Source organism: Oryctolagus cuniculus, chromosome 6 (genome assembly GCF_964237555.1).
Source record: "Oryctolagus cuniculus chromosome 6, mOryCun1.1, whole genome shotgun sequence".
In the NCBI taxonomy this organism is placed as follows: Eukaryota; Metazoa; Chordata; class Mammalia; order Lagomorpha; family Leporidae; genus Oryctolagus; species Oryctolagus cuniculus.
The window spans coordinates 94,549,267-94,569,326 of NC_091437.1; positions in this window are offsets into that span (position 1 = coordinate 94,549,267).

Sequence of the window (20,060 nt, forward strand, 5' to 3'; positions counted from 1 at the left end):
CGAGGATTCAAATATTTTCCCTAATGGGAAACAGCCTTTCTTTAAAACTCGTCACCACTAAGGCCTTTGTTGAAGTCGTACCTTCCTCCAGCCTTCACTTGCTTGGTTTTTCTCCTTCTCTTGCCCATTGACCTTCCCCTAGAGCTAGTTACTCTACTAGGGGTAGCATCAAACTCTGTAATCAGTTCCACCAGAACATCAGAGGGAGTATTGCTGAAGTTGCAGTTCACAACAAAGGCAAGCACTGCTTGAAGTAGAGGTCCAGTGGAGCTGAATTCAACACCAATTGTTGCAGAGGTCACGGGCCATTCAAAGGGGAAATAAGGGAGAAAGGAAGGGAAACAAAATCAGGAAGGTGGACATTCATAAAAATGGAAAAAAGAGGCTTGTCTATGTGGCTCTCCTCTGGGTTTGCTAATTGGTCCTTATATAAGTTAGATTTCTACCATCTCTGGCAGACTGCAAGACAGTAGCTATATTGGGTATTGGCAAGAACAAATACTAGGAGACAAAAAACTTTATGAAACATTCACATGATCATTTAGTTTCATTTTCCATGACATTTTTTGAAGCCCCATATAGTGACTTCTTTTCACAGTCTTGAGCTTTTTTAGGCAGAACCTAATGAAACTGAAGTTGTCATCCTAGGTGCAGCGTTGGGCAGTTAGTTTAAGTATTTGCTCGTCTTTTACTATGAATGACAAGACTGGATGAAATAATTCATGTTGAGAATCATAGGTTTATATCGAGACAAGAATCTTCAACAATACCAGCTAGGCAGGCCACACAATACACACGCACACACACACACACACACACAAATGTATACATATACTTATATTTTATCAAATGCCTTTAACTATTTTCATAGATCAAGGTCAGTGAACAACCAGATCTCAAATTTGGAAATTTCTCCATGTTGCTATCTAGTTTTCTCTTTGAAGCTGCACACATGAAACCTGATATTTTTGGTTTTTCGAGACACTCCTTATACACCTTTGCCCCTTTTGTGTTTCTGTACAATGCTCCAGAATTATTGCAATGGTAAAACTTGAACCCACCCCCTCCCCCAAAAAAGAGGGCTTCTTGAAATGCTTCTCAGATTCCCCACTGCAAGATCACTTCTGTGGACAGATGACTTTAGACTTTATGCCATGGCCTCTGGGTTTCCCTGCATATGACTCTTGTAGCCTCTGAACTTCCAGATACAGACACCAAACCCTTATTCTCAAAGCCCTGGTAGTCTTACAGGGGAAACAACAATCCAAACATAGAATTTGAGAAAAATGTGATGTGCAATGATAAAAACACTTATGTGTGGGACTACTATCTATGGGAATATACAAGAACAGCTGCAAACGTATCTGGGTTCTTTAATTGCAAGGAAGTGAGTTATGTGGTAAGTGGAAATTAAAGGCTTGCTGGATGTGATGAAGCCTCAGCTATTCTGTAATGATTAGATAGAGTCAACTGAGCAATGAAGGCAGGTATGAGGGTCTCACTAGCAGCAGTGAAGAATCCTGTATGGAAGTCTGAGTAGGCAGACTGCATGAAACTAAGTGCAATGAATGTATTGCATTTATCAATAAAACATAGAGAATATGGTCTGATGCTATTGATGGAGTAGAGAAGTGTGCAGGGACTGAGCTGGAAAAAAATCACATTAGACATCCACAGGCTCTGGCTCATCATCAGAGTCCTGGATACTTGAACTCTAGATCTGGGACTAGGATTAAGTTGGACTGAGTTGGATACTAGTCATCAGTATATTTTTTACAAGCTTCTCACTTGAATCTGAGGAACAGACATAGATAAAAGTGATTGTTGGAGAGAGTTCGAGATTTTCAGCAGGTGGAAGAGAGGGAGGATCTCTATTCAGATGAATAGTTAGGTCAGATCACTCTGGCAGCTGTGAAGAAAATGGCAGGTGACACAGGAAATGAGCAAGCACAGGAATGAGGAAACCAGGAAGCTGCTGCTTTAGGAACTAAAATGAGGAAAAAAATAGGTCTATTTAGGAAGGCACAATAAGTTATTGACCTAATTGTAGTTGGGATATCCCAGAAACAGGGGAGGAGTTGGAATCAAAACTTCTTTAATTGGTAACTTTTGTGGAATTGTTGCACATAGAAGTGATGGGTAAGTTGCTGTCAAAAGTTTCTTCCAGCTTATGCCCCAAACTACACATGCAGGAGTGACAATAAGGCAACAGAATGAAAAATTGTGTATTTGCTGATAGAAATTAAAAGTTTAGTGCAGATAAATTGACATGGAGCTGCTTATAGGACTTTTTATCTACAGTGTTCAGTAGGTATTGAAGCCAAAGTGTAGGGCTGAAAATGTCAGATTATGCTGTTTATTTCACTGAATACTTATTCAACAAGTATATATTGAACAACCACTATGTATCCAATACTGTATTAGACTTTGAAAATCCAGTAGTCCTAGGACAGACATGGTCCTTGTAATCATCATACAGGTTTGCTAGCATGCATGCAACACTGACAGCCAATTACAATATATACAGGATTGTCAATTACAATAGTACAGGATGCTAACATTTAATTTACGTCACACATAAAGAGTATTAGTGATTGGTTAACATTAAATCTAAAGGAGGACAGGCATTTTCAGGTGAAATTGGGGGAGGTTGAAAATAATTAGGGATAGAGCTAAAGAATATTTCAACAGAACAGCCTTACCAAGATCATGACAGAAGTATGAAGATGAAATATAGAATGAAATGAATATTTAAGTATGACTGAAGCACAGGATATACAAACAATTGTCAAATAATGCAGATGAGAAGTTAGTAGCATTCAAACTACTCTTCTACCATAAGATATACTTCAAGGTAATAGAAACCCATGGAAAAATTTTGGGAATTGAGTAGTAAGATTTGCATTTTAGAAAGACAGCTTTTGGCTTCAGTATGGAACATGGGTTATTTTAAAGAGACAAGACTGGAGGCAGGGAGAAAGGTTAGGAGACTTTCATGGTAATCAATATTGGAGACAAAGAACAACACAGATAGAGCAGGAATTTAGATAATTAATTAAAGATAGGCAGGAAGAGTGACAGATAATGGAAACTTGTGGTGAAATATATTATGAATGATGAGACTATTGATTTCAGTTTGAGACACTTTGATTTAAAGGGACTAGGGACATAGCCAAAATTTGAATATCATCAACATAAAGACAGTCAAAGAGCATAAAAGACATCACTCCAGCAGATGACATCACCCAAGGAGAGTCTGTGTGATGAAAAGAGGACAGAAGTCTCAGGAACACACCAGCACTTAAGAGACTAAAGGAGTGCTTTCAAGAGTGAAGATTTTATGTGCATTTGACAGAGTGGGTGGCCCACACACTGTTTCTAGGAAGCAGAAGGTCAAAATCCTTGCACTTCAAGGTCCCCAGTTCCTGTAAGCACAGCTGGATTTCAGGGGAGCGTCAAGACTGGGCTCATTTGTTGAACAACCTTTAGTAGTCTGGCTTAATGAGGCTGTAGCCATTTCCTGTGGGTGGATGGAATTAAAAACAACTATATGGGAGCAGGAGGGGGAATGTTAAGGACCTTAGCATTTCCCGCATTCAGGAAGTAAAACTAAGGCGTTACTTATTTCAGGTATTTTAAGTCAGTGTCTGGAGACATCTACCTGAGAATTCCTGTGTCTCGGTTTTAGTGACTAAAGGACAACTGACATTTTTAGGAGAAAGCTTAAGACTTAGTCTTGTGGTTTATCTCAGTGTGGTTTTCATTTGCAACATTTTTGTGTATCTCCCCAAATCTTCTCAAACATACCTTTTTGGCTGATTATAAGGAAAATGGTTATAACCATTTTTAGCTGCTGAACTCAGAGTCTTAAGAAACCGTCCTGGCTGGCGCCTTGGCTCACTAGGCTAATCCTCTGCCTGCAGTGAAGACACCCCAGGTTCTAGTCCTGGCCGGGGCGCCAGATTCTGTCCCGGTTGCTCCTCTTCCAGTCCAACTCTCTGCTGTGGCCTGGGAAGGCAGGGGAGGATGGCCCAAGTCCCTGGGCCCTGCACCTGCATGGGAGACCAGAAGGAAGCACCTGGCTCCTGGCTTCGGGTCAGTGCAGTGTGCTGGCCGTAGCAGCCATTTGTGGGATGAACCAACGGAAGGAAGACCTTTCTCTGTCTCTTTCTCTCTCACTAACTGCCTGTCAAAAAAAAAAAAAAAAAAAAAAAAAAGAAAGAAAAAGAAAAGAAAAAGAAACCCTCCTTTGAGGGTGAAGAAAGAGCATTTATTATCTTCCTCCACCCGAAACAAGGTGTTCTTTCTTTGCTGGAGATCATGGCTTGTCTACACAAACACACACACATACACAAAAACACATACACAAATGTTTTTTAAAATATTTATTTATTTGTTTGAAAGTCAGAGTTGCACAGAGAGGAGAGGCACGGGGCGGGGGAGGGATCTTCCATCTGCTGGTTCACTCCCCAGATGGCCGCAACGGCCGGAGCTGCTCCGATCTGAAGCCAGGAGCCAGGGGCTTCCTTCGGGTCTCCCATGTGGGTGCAGGGTTCCAAGGGTTTGAGCCATCTTCCAGTGCTTTTCCAGGCCACAGAAGAGAGCTGGATCAGAAGTGGAGCAGCCGGGTCTCAAACCTGTGCCCATATGGGATACCGGCGCCTCAGGCCAGGGAATTAACCCACTGTGCCACAGCGCTGGCCCCCACAAATGTTTTAAGATCAACTTTATTGAGAAAATCTGCATCAAATAAAATGCATCCATATAAAGTCCATAGTTAGATGAGTTTTAAAATTGTATACATCGTTGTAACCATCTTATTCTTGATATAAAATCAAGTGCCCCAAAATATTAGAACTTTTTTCACCAGAAGCAATCAAAAATCTAATTTCTGTTTCTTTACATCAGATCAACATTCTGGAAGGAACTACTTATTTTCCAGTTATTGGGCAGAAAAAGCTTGTATTTTGCTCCCTTACTACTGGTTTTTCTGTACAGTTTCTATGGTGGCTTCGTGTCCATTTTGTGTCTTAGATGTTTACATATCTGGTAAGCCAACACAAAATTGTTGAGGTTGATTTCTTTTCTGAGAGGATTTGTTCTGAGAGGAGGAGCATGGTAGGGGCAAGAGGTGTGGAGTCACCACACAGACCCCGGGAGTCAGGTGAAAGCAGGCCTGAAGCGAGCAGCCTGCAGACTCGTTTATTTCAGTTGCTACAGCTGCTTATATAGCCAAGGCAGCCAACCCAGTCAAGGGGCAGAAACTGTCTGTTGCCAGGCAGTTTCCAAAGCTATCCAATCACAGCCTGTTGCCAGTCAGGCTCTTGTTGCCAGGCAGTTTCTGAAACCATTCAATCACAGCCTGTTGTCAGTCAGGCTCTGTTGGCATGTGGTTTCTGAAGCCATCGAATCATAGCCTGTTGCCAGGCAGTTTCTGTTGTCAGCAGCCATCTTGGCATGACCTTCTCACCTCAGCAGCCATCTTGGCATAACCTTTTCACCTCAGCAGCCACCTTAGCATGACCTTTTCACCTTCTCATTCCATCACATAAAATAATTTTGGTATTTGTAGAAACCATGCTTTGGCAAAACTTCTATTATGATCATTTTTTAAAAATTTACTTATTTGAGAAGCAGAGCCACCAACAGAGAGGGAGATACAGAGATGTCTTCCATCCACTGGTTCACTCCTCGAATGGCCACAAGATCTGGAGCTTGACCAATCTGATGCCAGGATGCAGGAGTTTCCTCCGAGTCTCCTACATGGGCAAAGGTGCCCAAGCATTTGGGCTATCTTCCTCTGACTTCCCAGACCACTACCAGAGAGTTGAATCCAATGAAGAACAGCTGGGACACAAACCAGCACCCATATGGAATGCTGGTGCCACAGAAGGAAGCTTACCCTACTATGCTACAGCACCAGCCCCTATCTTGATCATTTAAAACGTACCTGAAGAACTCTGAGTCCACCTGGAAAACTATAATAGTCATGTGATCCAGTGACTGAAAAATGCAACAGCCACACAGCAATTTTTTCTCAGAAATAGCTTAGCACATGACAATCCTTTCAAGGTTATGCAGTGCAAATGGATTCTTAGGGAAATTTGCCAATGGTTGCTTTTAAAATGGAAGCTCTGGCATAGTCTACTACTTGGTGAAGTTGCAGCTACCAGTGTAGAACATTATGACTGTGCCTGAAAATCTTTTATCACCAGCATGTTTTTGATTGATTAATCCAAGGTTGCCTTCCCTCTGGATTCTCGTGGCATTTCCATTGGCATCCCTCTGGATGCCTGTGGAAAACTAATTATTGGGTTTTTCAAATTCTTTTAGGTAATGATAATAAGCAAATGTAGAAAAGTCCCTAAGGGTATAATCTGAATCACATTATTAATGGATTAAGTTGAGCTATGGAAATTTGTATTTCAATATGGAGAACAAAAATGTATATATCTTAAGTTATAAGCCAAAACTTTATAATCTTCTGTATATTTATTTTTTTAATTCACTGTAAAATTTTTTTCATATTTGTGACAGATTACTCTTGCTCATGCTATATGACTCTCTTCTTCCTTGGCACAGCAAAGGTTCTCTATTCTTCTACAGTTAGACCCATTTATACTCCTGGTACTAGTCCCAGCTAATGAGCCATCATTCATAGAAGGACTATACATTACTGCCACCTAAACATACTCATGGGTTTATGACTATGTGGAACAGAGCTCTACTGACCTCTGCTAGATGGCTATTAAATCTCCCTTCAGTCACTAAGGTCAGGGGCTTATTGTTACTGCAACATATTATGCTTGCTTTGAATAATTCTAAATTGAATGCTCTCCTTGCAGAAAATGACCACTGCAAAATATAAACTACCAGGTCATGTTAACACTACTGAATTTAGAAGTGTAACTTAGCATGGTCATTTAAAAGAAACTGGGATAGCTGTACATTGAGAAAAGTAGATTGCAAGAAGATGAATTCATAAGGGATGCTAAACCGTCCATCTAATTTAAATCTCACCAAAACTTAGACTAAAATTTTTTATGTATAATCTCCAAGAATTAAATATTTGTATTTTAAATGTCTATGCAAGACAGTAATTTTGTTTGATTTAGGATTAATATTTGTGATTTTAAAATTAAATGACTAGAGCCTCAAGTACATTACAGATTTGGATGGACAATAAGACAGCTAGTTTCCTAAGTCAATGGGGTTTAGTAAGTGGAATCTCTCCATAGGTAGACCAAGCCATAAAACACAAGCTATATAAAACCAATTGCATGATTTCATATTTACTATTAATATGTTTTAATACTTTAATTTCTATCTTTGGCTTATTCTTATTTCAAGAACACAGTTGTATGCCTTGGGAAATTTTTCTGACACTAGCAGTAATAAAAATCAGTTGTACTGAAGTATATTTATGTGACCTCGGCCAGTGATGGCCAGATTTAAACTACAGCCTTCCTATTAGAAGGAATGTTATTGTATGAAAATAACGTCATTGAATCAAAACTGTTAAAGAAAGGCAGAGATAATGCGTTATAGTAACAAGACTGTGTGACTTGCTGTTTACAAATGTATTTTTGAACACTTACTGTATTCAGAAGCTGGGAAAATTTGGGTGATATAGTTAACTTTTCTGAACCTTAGTAAACCAATGATGTTTAATCATTAATAGACAATAATATTATAGAAAGCTTAGCAGATGTTTTTGCTGTGTCTTGTACTTAGTATTTAATCCTCTCCACAGTTCTATGAAGCTTAGAGGAAGTAAATAGCACACCCTTGCTTTTGCTTTAAGCATGAGACAGAGGTTCATACCTTCTGTGTCTTAGTCCAGTACTATTAATTGCTTCTCTGGAGTTATAATCTATCTATAATACAGGTTGTTATGAAAAGTTAAATTAAATAATAAGGTTAATATCCTAAGTTAATGACACATATCCTTTTAGCATGGGCTCTATAACAAAATTCCATATAATGGGTTACTTCAACAACAGAAATTTATTTCTTGAAGTTATGGAGGCCAGAAGTCCAAGATCAGAGGCCCAGCATGGTCAGATTCTGATGAGTGCCCTCCTCTTGGCTTATAGGTGAATGCCTCACGCTATATCCTCTTAAATAGAGAGGGGGAGTTCCGGTCTCTCTTTCTCATCTATTAAGACAATAATTTCCATCATTAGGGCCCCATCCTCAGGACTTCATCTAAATCTAGTTTTTCCCCAAAAACATTGCCTCCAAATACCATGACACTGGGGGATTAAGGCTTCAACACAAGCATTTTGTGTTGAATATAGTATGCAATATGCAATAAATGTTGAGTAAATGGTAGCTACTCCTTTTTTATAGTAGTGATATTATAACCCATAATATTTATCTTCTTAAGAAATTAATGTAGAGATATAGGTGTCAGCTCTAGAAACCTGTGCCGTCAGCACCCTCTGAGAGTCTACCCGTTAGATGTGACTACAGAAAGCTGGAATTTCACTTAGTGTTACATTTTTCGAAATAAGCTACTTGACTGTGATTTCTTATGTCATCTATAGCAGTTAAGCTACAACAACAGCAAAACACTGGAACTTGCAAGTCCAGCTTAATAAGGATCAACTTGTTCTTGTCATTCCTCAAACTCAGGTCACTTTCAAAAGTGGCTATAGTATCTGATTACTTAGAGTTTTAAAAATACCTGGGGCTAGAATCAAATCCCATAGCAATTAATCAGAATATCTGGAAGTGAAGACCAGCCGTGATGTCTGTAAATACCCGTGTGATTCTTCTTGCAGCCAAGAGTGAGGAACCCCACAACTTTCAGTACTATAAGCAGTGTTGTTGCATAGGAAAGATATGACAAGACTCTATTTACCTCGTAAGAAAAGATCAACACACCTATCATTTTCTTTGTGATACTGGTTTTTAGTCACAAATCTTAAAGTAATATTTTACAAAGTTACTATTTTTTTAAATTGGGGGTTTCTCTCCTGCCAGCTGCTTTCCTAAGTGCTCTGTGTATGATCTCATCTAGTGTTCACAGTGGCCCAAGAGGTAGGGCTATGATTAGTCCCATCTTACAGATAAGAGAACTGAGTAAACATGAAATTCAGTTCTGTTCTCTGGGATGATGCAGTAGGTGGCAGGCCATGTTTGTGTACCTAAAGACTCAGACCCTTTTTCTGCTCCAATGTGATGGGTGTGTAAGCACTCTAGACCAGGGGGGCTTGGTCATAACTTGTGTCTTCATGAGGATCACCGACCTGTCTATCTATTGAGAACAGTAACTGCTACTTTTGTTTGTCCCTTGCCTTGAATGATGAGGTGATGCTCTTAGCTATCTTGCCCTGAGGAATCTTTCCAGGGATGATGTCTAACTCCTGTGTATATCCTTATGGATAAGGCTATGTTTGTACATAGTAGGTTTCCAAAGCATTAATAGATGTGGATTGGCATCCCAGTGTAGCAGCTTAAGTCACCATCTGTGAAGCATATAGTCCCTGATTCATGTTTTGGCTGCTCTACTTCCTATCCAGCTCCCTGCTAATGCACCTGGGAAAGCAGCAGAAGATGGCTCAAGTGCTTGGGCCTTTGCCACACACTTGGGAGACCCAGAAGAATTTCCTGACTTCTATCGTCCTGTCTTCAGCCTAAGCTACCCCTGACTGTTGTGGCCATTTGGAGAGTAAACCTGGAATGGAAGCTTTCTCTCTCTCTTTCTCTCTCTCTCTCTCTCTCTGATCTATTTATCTTTGTTTCTCATTTTATCTCTGTAACTCTGTCTTTCAAATAAATTAATAAATCTTTTAAGAAAATTAATAAATGTATAGTAAAGAGAACTGGTTGCTTGGGAGTGTTTTCCAAAGCCTTATTTTTTTCTAGAGAGGTAAATAAGAAAGAGTTTCTCAGAGGCCAGAGTTGTGATGTAGCAGGTAAAGCTGCTGCCTGTGATGCTGGCATCCTACATGGTCACTTGTTCATGTCTCGAATGCTAAACTTTCAAACCAGCTCCCTGCTTATATCCTGGGAAAAGCAGCAGAAGATGACACAGGTGTTTGGACCCCTGCCGTCCACGTTAGAGACCCAGATGAATCTCCTGGCTTTAGTCTATCCCAGCCCTGTTTGTTGTAGCTATCTGGAGAGTGAACCAGTGGATGGAAGATGCCTCTCTGTCTGTAATTCCTTCAAATAAGTAATTAAATATTTTAAAAAGTAAATAATATAAAATAGTGTTATTAGCAAAATACACTTTTAATAAAAGGGCTTCTCCTCCCTGGAAGAGAGATGACTTTGTTATCCCATCTTGAAAGCCTGATAACTGGACTCCAGGCAACACCTTGACTGCTCATATTGGAATGCCAGCCAGAACAAATAAAACATATAAATGAAAATGTTATCTTAAGTATTATTTAAAGATAAGCAGCTTTATACAAGAGGGACAATGCTGCAAGTGGTCTTGTGCATGGGATGAGACAGCTAAGGGAAAACCAAAAGAAGAAATAGGATGTGATGTGAAGAAGACTTCCAATGTCCAGAAACTGAGTCAAGGCAGCCACAAGGAATCTGGCCCTTTATTGATTGCAAAAGATTGCAGCCTGAAGGCATTTTTATGTAAAATATGTTGGGAGAAGCCAACTATGATATGTTTAGTAACAGTGAAAGCTGCCCAATTTTAGTATTTACTCTGAGACAAGCCTGTACTGTTTTGTATGTACTGATTCACTTATTTCCACACAGCACATCAATCCATTTGTATTGTTCTCATTTGATGAATGATAGGATTGAAATTTGAACTTCCAAGTAATCGCTCAAGTCATAAACTGATGGAGTCAGGAAGTGAACCCCAATTGTGTGATATGCTAAGCCAAGGATCTGACCACTCTAGTCTTCCCAGTTCATTAGTGCGTGCAAGCACATTGACTTGGATAGAAAAGTAAGTGATCAGTGGTCTGGCACACCACAGTCTGGCCAAGTATTCCCACCCACTCCTGTAACCGCCTGCAACACTTTCCCCTTGATTAGGCTGAGTAGTATGGGATTTAAAGGATTGAAGGTTTATGTTTCTGATAGTTCTCAGGTCTTCAGATAGTAATCCTGGTCCCCTCTATTTCTTAAGTTTAAGCGATGTTGAATAGATACACAATTTCAGACAGGACACCGTTGCATAGGTATGCTAAGGCATGCCATGGATCAAAGGTGTGGTAGCACCCCTCAGGCCAGCAGGCTAAACTCTGCTGGGGTGTTAAAGTGAAGGGGTTCCCATGGGGAGTCACAGACAGGCAGCCTTGATCTCTGATGGGTCTAAAAAAAGAGATTGTGGCTAATCCTGGCACACCTCCCAACTTCGTACCTCATTCCCTAACATTCCTGGCTGCCCCTATCCAGTCGCACCTCATTTCTATTTTTTTGAAAACTGTGGTAAAATGCTCATGCATTTTAGTTTCCATGTAGAAGTGTATGCTGCGTTAGAAAGAATTGTTGATAGGGAAGGAAAGTCATTTTGCCTTGTTGTACGTATTTGTGTTCCTGGACGAGAACACTTGGTAAAGACGGAATGGACATTCAGAATTATACCTTGGTTATATCTCTTGGCTGCATTCCAGAAAAACAGATAACTTCAGTGGGCACATAAACCGTTGAGTCTGATCTGATCACAGATGCATGGGAAACACACCGACTTTGCTTTCATTACCAGTTGAAGGTCTTTATCTGCCAAGATAATTGGTGCCAAGAGCAGGTCCACAGTCTCTTCCCAGTGTTCCCCTTATGAGCTGACACAAGACAAAATTGTAAGTTCACGGCACCAGCTGTGTATCTGTGTTGAAATCTTGATAAATGGAATGTAGAGGGATGAGAGGGAATGGGGTGGTGTGAGTTGGTTTAAACACCACAAGAGCACTTGCCATGAAAATCAAACCAGATCTTCTCTGGGAGTTGAAGTTATCGGTCAAATTTCCTTCCTGTTTTCTTTTCACGTCCTTTGTTTTGCTTGCCTGATCCCCTACTTTGTGGTTCTCATGGACTCGGAAGTAAAACAATACCACAGAAGAAAGCAAACCCAGCTTGCAGTGTCCCTGTCTGAGCCAAACCCAAGAAACATTGGAAATCTCCATTGCCAGCTAGAATTGTTGAGATTTAAAACCCATTAGCCAGACCAAAGAAGTTTGGAGTGATAAGCAGGCCTCCTTTGCATGAACCTTTGCAAAGTTTGTGTTAATTATTTCACTCCTCTGTCAGTGACACTGAATTTTGGCTTAAACTTTATTTTTTAGCACTATTAACTATTGCATTTCCAATAACTCAAAAATATTTCATTACAGTGTGTGAAATATTGTGCTAATTCTTTCCCCTTTAGCAAATATCAAAGTTCAATTAGAGCCAGTATGCATTTGAGAGTCTATAATCAATAAATACCCTTATCCTGATACAAGCACAAGGGTGTAATGATGTTTTAAGATCACACTCAGTGGGCCGGCGCCACGGCTCAATAGGCTAATCCTCCGCCTGCGGCGCCGGCACCCCAGGTTCTAGTCCCGGTCGGGGTGCCAGATTCTGTCCCGGTTGCTCACCTTCCAGTCCAGCTCTCTGCTGTGGCCCGGGAGTGCAGTGGAGGATGGCCCAAGTCCCTGGGCCCTGCACCCGCATGGGAGACCAGGAGAAGCACCTGACTCCTGGCTTCGGATCAGCGCAGTGGGCCAGCCGCAGTGCGCTGGCCATAGCAGCCATTGGGGGGTGAACCAACGGAAAAAGGAAGAGCTTTCTTTCTCTCTCTCTCTCTCTCTCACTGTCTACTCTGCCTGTCCAAAAAATAAATAAATAAATAAAAAAATCCCACACTCAGTGGGGTTTTGGTTAATATTTAGCAACATTTCCATGGTGTAAGGACTTTCACTGTGTCTGATTCCAAGCTAATAACAAACATGTACTTGCTGACCATATAATTGGGCAAAGCTGTAACAGGCTCTTACCAGGTGCCAGCATTGTGTTCACATTTCACCTGGCTTCAAGTAGCTGATACAAAGAGATACTAGGTTCCTTGCCCTTGTTATAGGACCAATTGGGAGAATTGCTGGGAAGTGGGGATCACAACCTAGGTACCTACATATTAATTATCTGTGGGATCACGTATAAACACTGTGACCTCTAGAGGATCACTCACAATTTAAGAAATTAAAGGAAAATCAAGATATATGTTTCCATATCTCTCTTTCTTTTTTTTTTTTTTTTAAATAAAGGAAGGGCTTTTTTTTTTTTTTTTTTTTTTTTTTTTTTTTTTTTTTGGACAGGCAGAGTTAGACAGTGAGAGAGAGAGAGAGAGAACAGAGAGAGAAAGGTCTTCCTTCCATTCGTTCACCCCCAAAAATGGCCACTATGGTTGGCGCACTGCACCGATCCAAAGCCAGGAGCCAGGTGCTTCCTCTTGGTCTCCCATGCGGGAGCAGGGCCCAAGCACTTGGGCCATCCTCCACTGCCTTCCTGGGCCACAGCAGAGAGCTGGCCTGGAAGAGGAGCAACCGGGACAGAACCAGTGCGCCAACCGGGACTAGAACCTGGGGTGCTGGCACCTCAGGTGGAGGATTAGCCAAGTGACCTGCAGTGCCGGCCAGTCCATATCTCTCTTTCAATGACTATTGAAAAGCTACCCTAAGGTTCTAATTTATTGAAGAGAAAGTTGAAGTTAAAATGTGGCTGATAGGGTCGGCACTGTGGCATAGCAGGTAAAACCACAGCCTGTAGTGCCAGCATCCCCTATGGGCACTGGTTCAAACCCCTGCTTCTATACTTACGATCTAGCTCCCTGTTAATGCACCTGGGTAATCAGCTGAAAATGGTCCAAATCTTTGGGCGCCTGCACCCACATTGGAGACCTGGAAGAAACTTCTGGCTCCTAGTCAGATCAGCCCAGCTGCAGACATTTGGAGACTGAACCAGCAGATAGAAGCTATCTCAGCTGGCGCCGTGGCTCACTAGGCTAATCCTCTGCCTGTGGCGCCGGCACCCCGGGGTTCTAGTCCCGGTCGGGGTGCAGGATTCTATCCCGGGTGCTCCTCTTCCAGTCCAGCTAGCTCTCTGCAGCCTGTGCTGTGGTGCACCGGGTAAAGCTGCCGCATGCAGTGCCAGCATCCCATATGGGTGCCAGTTCTAGATCCGGCTGATCAACTTCTGATCCAGCTCTCTGCTATGGCCTGGGAAGGCAGTGGAAGATGGCCCAAGTCCTTGGACCCCTGTGCCTGCATGGGAAACCCAGAAGAAGCTCCTGGTTCCTGGCTTGGGATCTGCGTACTTTCAGCCGTTGCAGCCATTAGGGGAGTGAATCAGCGGATGGAAGGCCTCTCTCTCTCTCTCTCTCTCTCTGTCTCTCTCTCTCCCTCTATCTCTGCCTCTCCTTCTCTGTGTAACTGTGACTTTCAAGTAAAATAAATAAAATTTTTAAATTTCTGAAGAAGATAAAGATGAAATGTGAGCATTTATTGAAAGAGGAATAATTTGAACAGGTTTTGAAAACAGAAATGACATAGAAAAGGAAACCCAAGAATGAGTAGACAGGTGCTATGAACTAAGTTATGTTCTGTCAGAATTCAGAATGCAGTTCATTCATTGAAACCTTAATCTCCTTGTCCCCTGACACATATTCAACTGTATGGGAGCTGGGAGGTGACAGAAGCTATATTAGGTCACATAAGTGGAGTCCTGTTCTGATAGAAATAATGTTATTATAAATGAGGAAGTGACACCAGAGGTCTTTAACACTTGTGAGGACACAGCAAAAAGCAGCTATCTTCAAGACAGGAAGAGAGCCCTCACCAGAAACCAAGCTCTGCCAGAACCTTGATCTTAGAACTTACAGCTTCCCAAAGAGTGAGAAGGTAAATGTTTACTACTTAAATTACCAGGCTATGGCATCTTGTTATAGTGCACTAAATGATGAACACAATAGCAATCATTTAAAAAGAATAGAGGAGCAAGTGATTTTTCTTACAAAATCTATGTTTCACATTTTGACAACTCAGTAGATGATCTTGGAGTTGAATGTTTAGAAAACGTAGATTAAAAACAACAGAAGATAAATCAGAATAAGGTTGAAAGCCACTTTGAATGCCACTAAGAAATGTGTGCTTTATCTTTTAGCAAATGTTTCTGAACAGAAGAATGATATGTCCAGTAGTGAAACAGCACTTTACCAAGAATGCTTCCATAGTAGTGGAAAAGACAAATTTTAAATAGCAGAGAGAAAGTTTCAAGGTTGTTGTAGTAAAACATTTACCATTTAATGCCAAGGAAAATAATTTTCTTTTATTTCTTATTACATTTTTTATTTATTACTACATAGAGAAGGCATTTCATGAATTTCTTAGACATGATGGCAAGAATACATTATGTTACTGATTTCCTCCTTTCTCCCCTTCTTTCCTTTAATGTTTTGCAATAACACACTTTCAGTTTACTTATAATCATAGACCCAATGCTCCTCTAAACAAAGAGCTCTACAAGTAAAAGGTAGATGGACCACTGTTCCTCCGGGATATAGACCATGGTTGTAGACAACAATCCAATCACAAGATGTCAGGGTAGCTTGATATACATTAATTTTTTTTTAAACTTTTATTTAATGCATATAAATTTCCAAAGTACGACTTATGGATTACAATGGCTTTCCCCCCATACCGTCCCTCCCACCCACAACCCTCCCCTTTCCCACTCCCTCTCCCCTTCCATTCACATCAAGATTCATTTTCGATTATCTTAATATACAGAAGATCAGCTTAGTATACATCAAGTATGGATTTCAACAGTTTGCTCCCACACAGAAACATAAAGTGAAAAATAATAGATGATTTTTTAAAATGATGATGAAATCAGAGCAGACCTATTGTCATGTTTAATCCCAGTGAGAGTCAAGTTGGGAATTGATAATTTTTTTTTTTTTTTTTTAATAGAGGATCAGTTTAGTATGCATTAAGTAAGGATTTCAACAGTTTGCACCCCCATAGAAACACAAAGTGAAATATATTGTTTGAGTACTCGTTATAGCATTAAATCTCAATGCACAGCACATTAAGGACAGAGATCCTACATGAGGAGTAAGTGCACAGTGACTCCTGTTGTTGACTTTACCAATTGACACTCCTGTCTATGGCATCAGTAATCTCCCTCTGCTCCAGTCATGAGTTTCCAAGGCTATGGAAGCCCTCTGAGTTCTCCGATTCTTATCTTGTTTAGACAAGCTCATAGTCAAAGTGGAGGTTCACTCCTCCCTTCAGAGAAAGGTACCTCCTTCTTTGATGGCCTGTTCTTTCCACTGGGATCTCACTCGCAGAGATCTTTTGCCAGAGTGTCTTGGCTTTCCATGCCTGAAATACTCTCATGAGCTTTTCAGCCAGCTCCGAATGCCTTTAGGGCTGATTCTGAGGCCAGAGTGCTATTTAGGACATCTGCCATTCTATGAGTCTGCTGAGATTCTCACTTCCCATGTTGGATCACTCTCCCCTTTATTTACTCCATCAGTTAGCGTTAGCAGGTACTAGACTTGTCTATGTGCTCCCTTTGACTCCCAGTCCCTTCACCATGACCAACTGTGAACTGAAACTGATCACCTGGAACAGTGAGATGGCATTGGTACATGCCACCTCGATGGGATTGAATTGGAATCCCATATACATTAATTTTTTATACTCTATATATTAGTTACAACCAATCAGAGAAAACAAATGATATTTGTGTATTTGGTACTGGCTTATTTCACTAAGGATGGTGGTTTCCAGCTGCATCCATTTTGCTGCAAAAGACAGGATTTCATTCTTTTAAATGGCTGAATAGTATATTCCACCATGCATTTGTACATTTTCTTTATCTAGTCATAATCTGATGGAAATCTGTGTTGAATCCATATTTTAGCTATTGTGAACTGAGCTGCTATAAACTTTGGGGTACAGATAAATCTTTCATATGCTGATATCATTCCCTGAGTGTATATTCCCAGGACTGGGATAACTGGATGATATGTAGACCTATGTTCAGATTCTTCAGGAATCTCCAGACTATCCATCACAGGTGTTGTACTAGTTTACATTCCTGTCAATAGTGGATTAAGGTACCTTTTCTCCATATCCTTAGCAGTAGTTGTTAATTTTTTTTTTATTTCTGAATAGTAGCCATTCTAATTGATGTGAGGGGAAACCTTACTTTGTTTATTTAAAAATTAATTTATTTCATGGGGTCAGCGCTGTGGTGTCACAGGTAAAGCCACAGCCTGCAGTGCCGGCATCCCATATGGGTGCTGGTTTGAGTCCTGGCTGCACCTCTTCTGATCTGGCTCCCTGCTATGGCCTGGAAAAGCAGTGGAAGATGGACCAAGTACTTGGGCTCCTGCACCTGAGTGCAAGACCCAGAAGAAACTCCTGCCTTCTGGCTTTGGATCAGCTCAGCTCCAGCAATTGCCACCATTTGGAGAGTTAGCCAGATGATAGAGGACCTGTTTCTCCCTCTCTCTGTCTGTAACTCTACCTTTCAAGTAAATAAATAGAATTTAAAAACAAAGAATAATTTATTTGAAAGGCTGAGTTACAGAGAGTGTGTGTCTGGGGAGGGAGAGAGAGAGAGAGAAAGAGAGAGAGAGAGAGACCTTCCTTCCACCTACTGGTTCACTCCCCAAATGGCTGCAGCAGCCAGTTCTGGGCCAGGCCAAAGCCAAGGAGCCAGGAGCTTCATCTGTGTTTACCACATGGATATAGACCATCTTCTGCTGCTGTCCCATACACATTATCAAGGAGCTGGATCAGATGTGGAGCAGCCCAAACTTGAACTGGTGCCCATATGGGATGCCAACTCTGCATACAAGAGTTTAATTGCTGCGTCACTGCACTGACCCCATTATTGTGGTTTTTATTTGCATTTCCCACATGGTTGGTGATCCTCAGCATTTTCTGATGTGTCTGTTGGCCATTTGTATTTCATTCTTTAAAAAATGCCTGTTCATGACCTTGGCAAACTTCTTTTTTAAAAACTTTCATTTAGTAAATATAATTTTCCAAAGTACAGTTTATGGATTACAATGGCTTTTTCCCCCCATGACTTTCCTCCCAGCCGCAACCCTCCCATCTCCCTCCCCCTCTCCCATTCCATTCACATCAAGATTCATTTTCAATTATCTTTATATACAGAAGATCGATTTAGTGTATATTAAGTAAAGATTTCATCAGTTTGCACCCACACAGGACATAAATTGTAAAATATTGTTTGAGTACTACTCAGCTGTAAAAAAAAAAAAAAAAAAGAAGTCTATTTTTTGCAACAAGATGGTTGCAACTGGAAGCCATTATACTTACTGAAATAAGCAAGTTCCAAAAAACAGATATCATACATTCTCCCTGATGTGAGGTAACTAATAGAGTAAAAATTAAGAGTGGGATATCGAGAGCAAGGGGAGGAATAGTTGGATGATTATGATAGGTCTAAGAGTCAAAGGGATCACATAGACAAGACTAGTGTCTGCTAATACTAACTGATAGAATAAAAAAGGGAGAGAACGAACCAACATGGGAAGTGGGATACACAGCAGGCTCATAGAATGGCAGATGTCCTAAACAGTAATAGTATTCCACAGTGTATACACACCATACTTTCCTTATCTAGTCACCAACTGATGGACATCTTGGTTGATTCCATATCTTAGCTATTGTGAATTGAGTTACAAAGAATATGGGGACACAGATAGTTCTTTCATATACTGATTTCTTTTGGTTTGGGTAAATTCCCAGGAGTGGGATGGCTGGATCATGTGGTAGGTATTATTCAGCTTTCTGAGGTATCTCCATACTATATCTTGCACAGTGGTTGCAGCAGTTTACATTTCCACCAAGAGAGGACCAGGGCACCTTTTTCCCCACATCCTTGCCAGTATTTGTCATTTGTTGATTTCTATAGGTGGGCCATTCTAACCTGAGTGAGCTGAAACCCCATTGTGGTTTTGATTTGTTTTTCCCTGATGGCTAGGGATCTTGAGTATGTTCTCCAGTGTCTGTTGGCCATTTGAATTTCCTTCTTAAAAAATGCCTGCCCAAGTTTTTTGCCTATTTCTTAACTGGATTGTTTGTTTTGTGGTTGTTGAATTTCTTGATCTCTTTAGTTTCTAGATGTTAACCCTTTATCAGTTGCTTAGTTTGCGAATGTTTATCCCATACTGCCAGTTTGCTCTTCACTTTGCTGCGTTTCTTTTGCAGTACTGACCTTCTCAGCTTTAGGTAATCCCATTTGTCAATTTTGGCTTTGATTGTTTGTGCTTCTGGGGTCTTTTCCAAGAAGTCTTTGACTATACCAATGTCTAGCAGAGTTTCCCCAATGTTCTTTGGTGATTTGATGGTTTCAGGTCATAGATTTAGTACTTTGATCCATTTTGAGTGGTTTACAGATTTGAGTGATTTACAAATGTTGAATGCATACCAGGGATAAATACTACTTGGTCTGGGTGAATGATCTCTCTTATGTGTTGTCGGGTTCAATTAGCTTATATTTTCTTGAGGGTTTTTGCATACGTGTTCATCAGGGATATTGTCTATAGTTCTCTTTCTCTGATGTAACTTTTTCTGGCTTACAAATTAAGATGCTACAGGCTTCATAGAAAGAGTTTTAGAAGTTTCCATTGCTTTAAATAGTTTTGAATAGCTGGTGAAGAATTATAATTAGTTCTTCTTTAAATGTCTGGTAGAATTCAGCAGTAAAGCTATTTGGTCCTGGGCTTTTCTTTCTTAGGGGGAATCTTTATTACTGATTGAATTTATGTCTTGGTTATTGGTCTGTTTATGTTTTCTGTCTTCATGGCTCAATTTAGGTAGGTTGTATGTGTCCAGGAATCTATCCATTTCTTCTAGGCACCAGTTTGTTGGCATACATATTTTTGTAGTAATTTCTGATGATTCTTTTTATTTCTGTCGTGTCTGTTGTTATTACACTTTCTATTTCAACTCTGTTTTATTGATTTGGGTCTTCCCTCTCTTTTTTTGGTTAATTGTATCAATTTTGTGTATTTTTTTTCAAAAAATCAGCTCTTCATTCCATTGATTTTTTTGTAT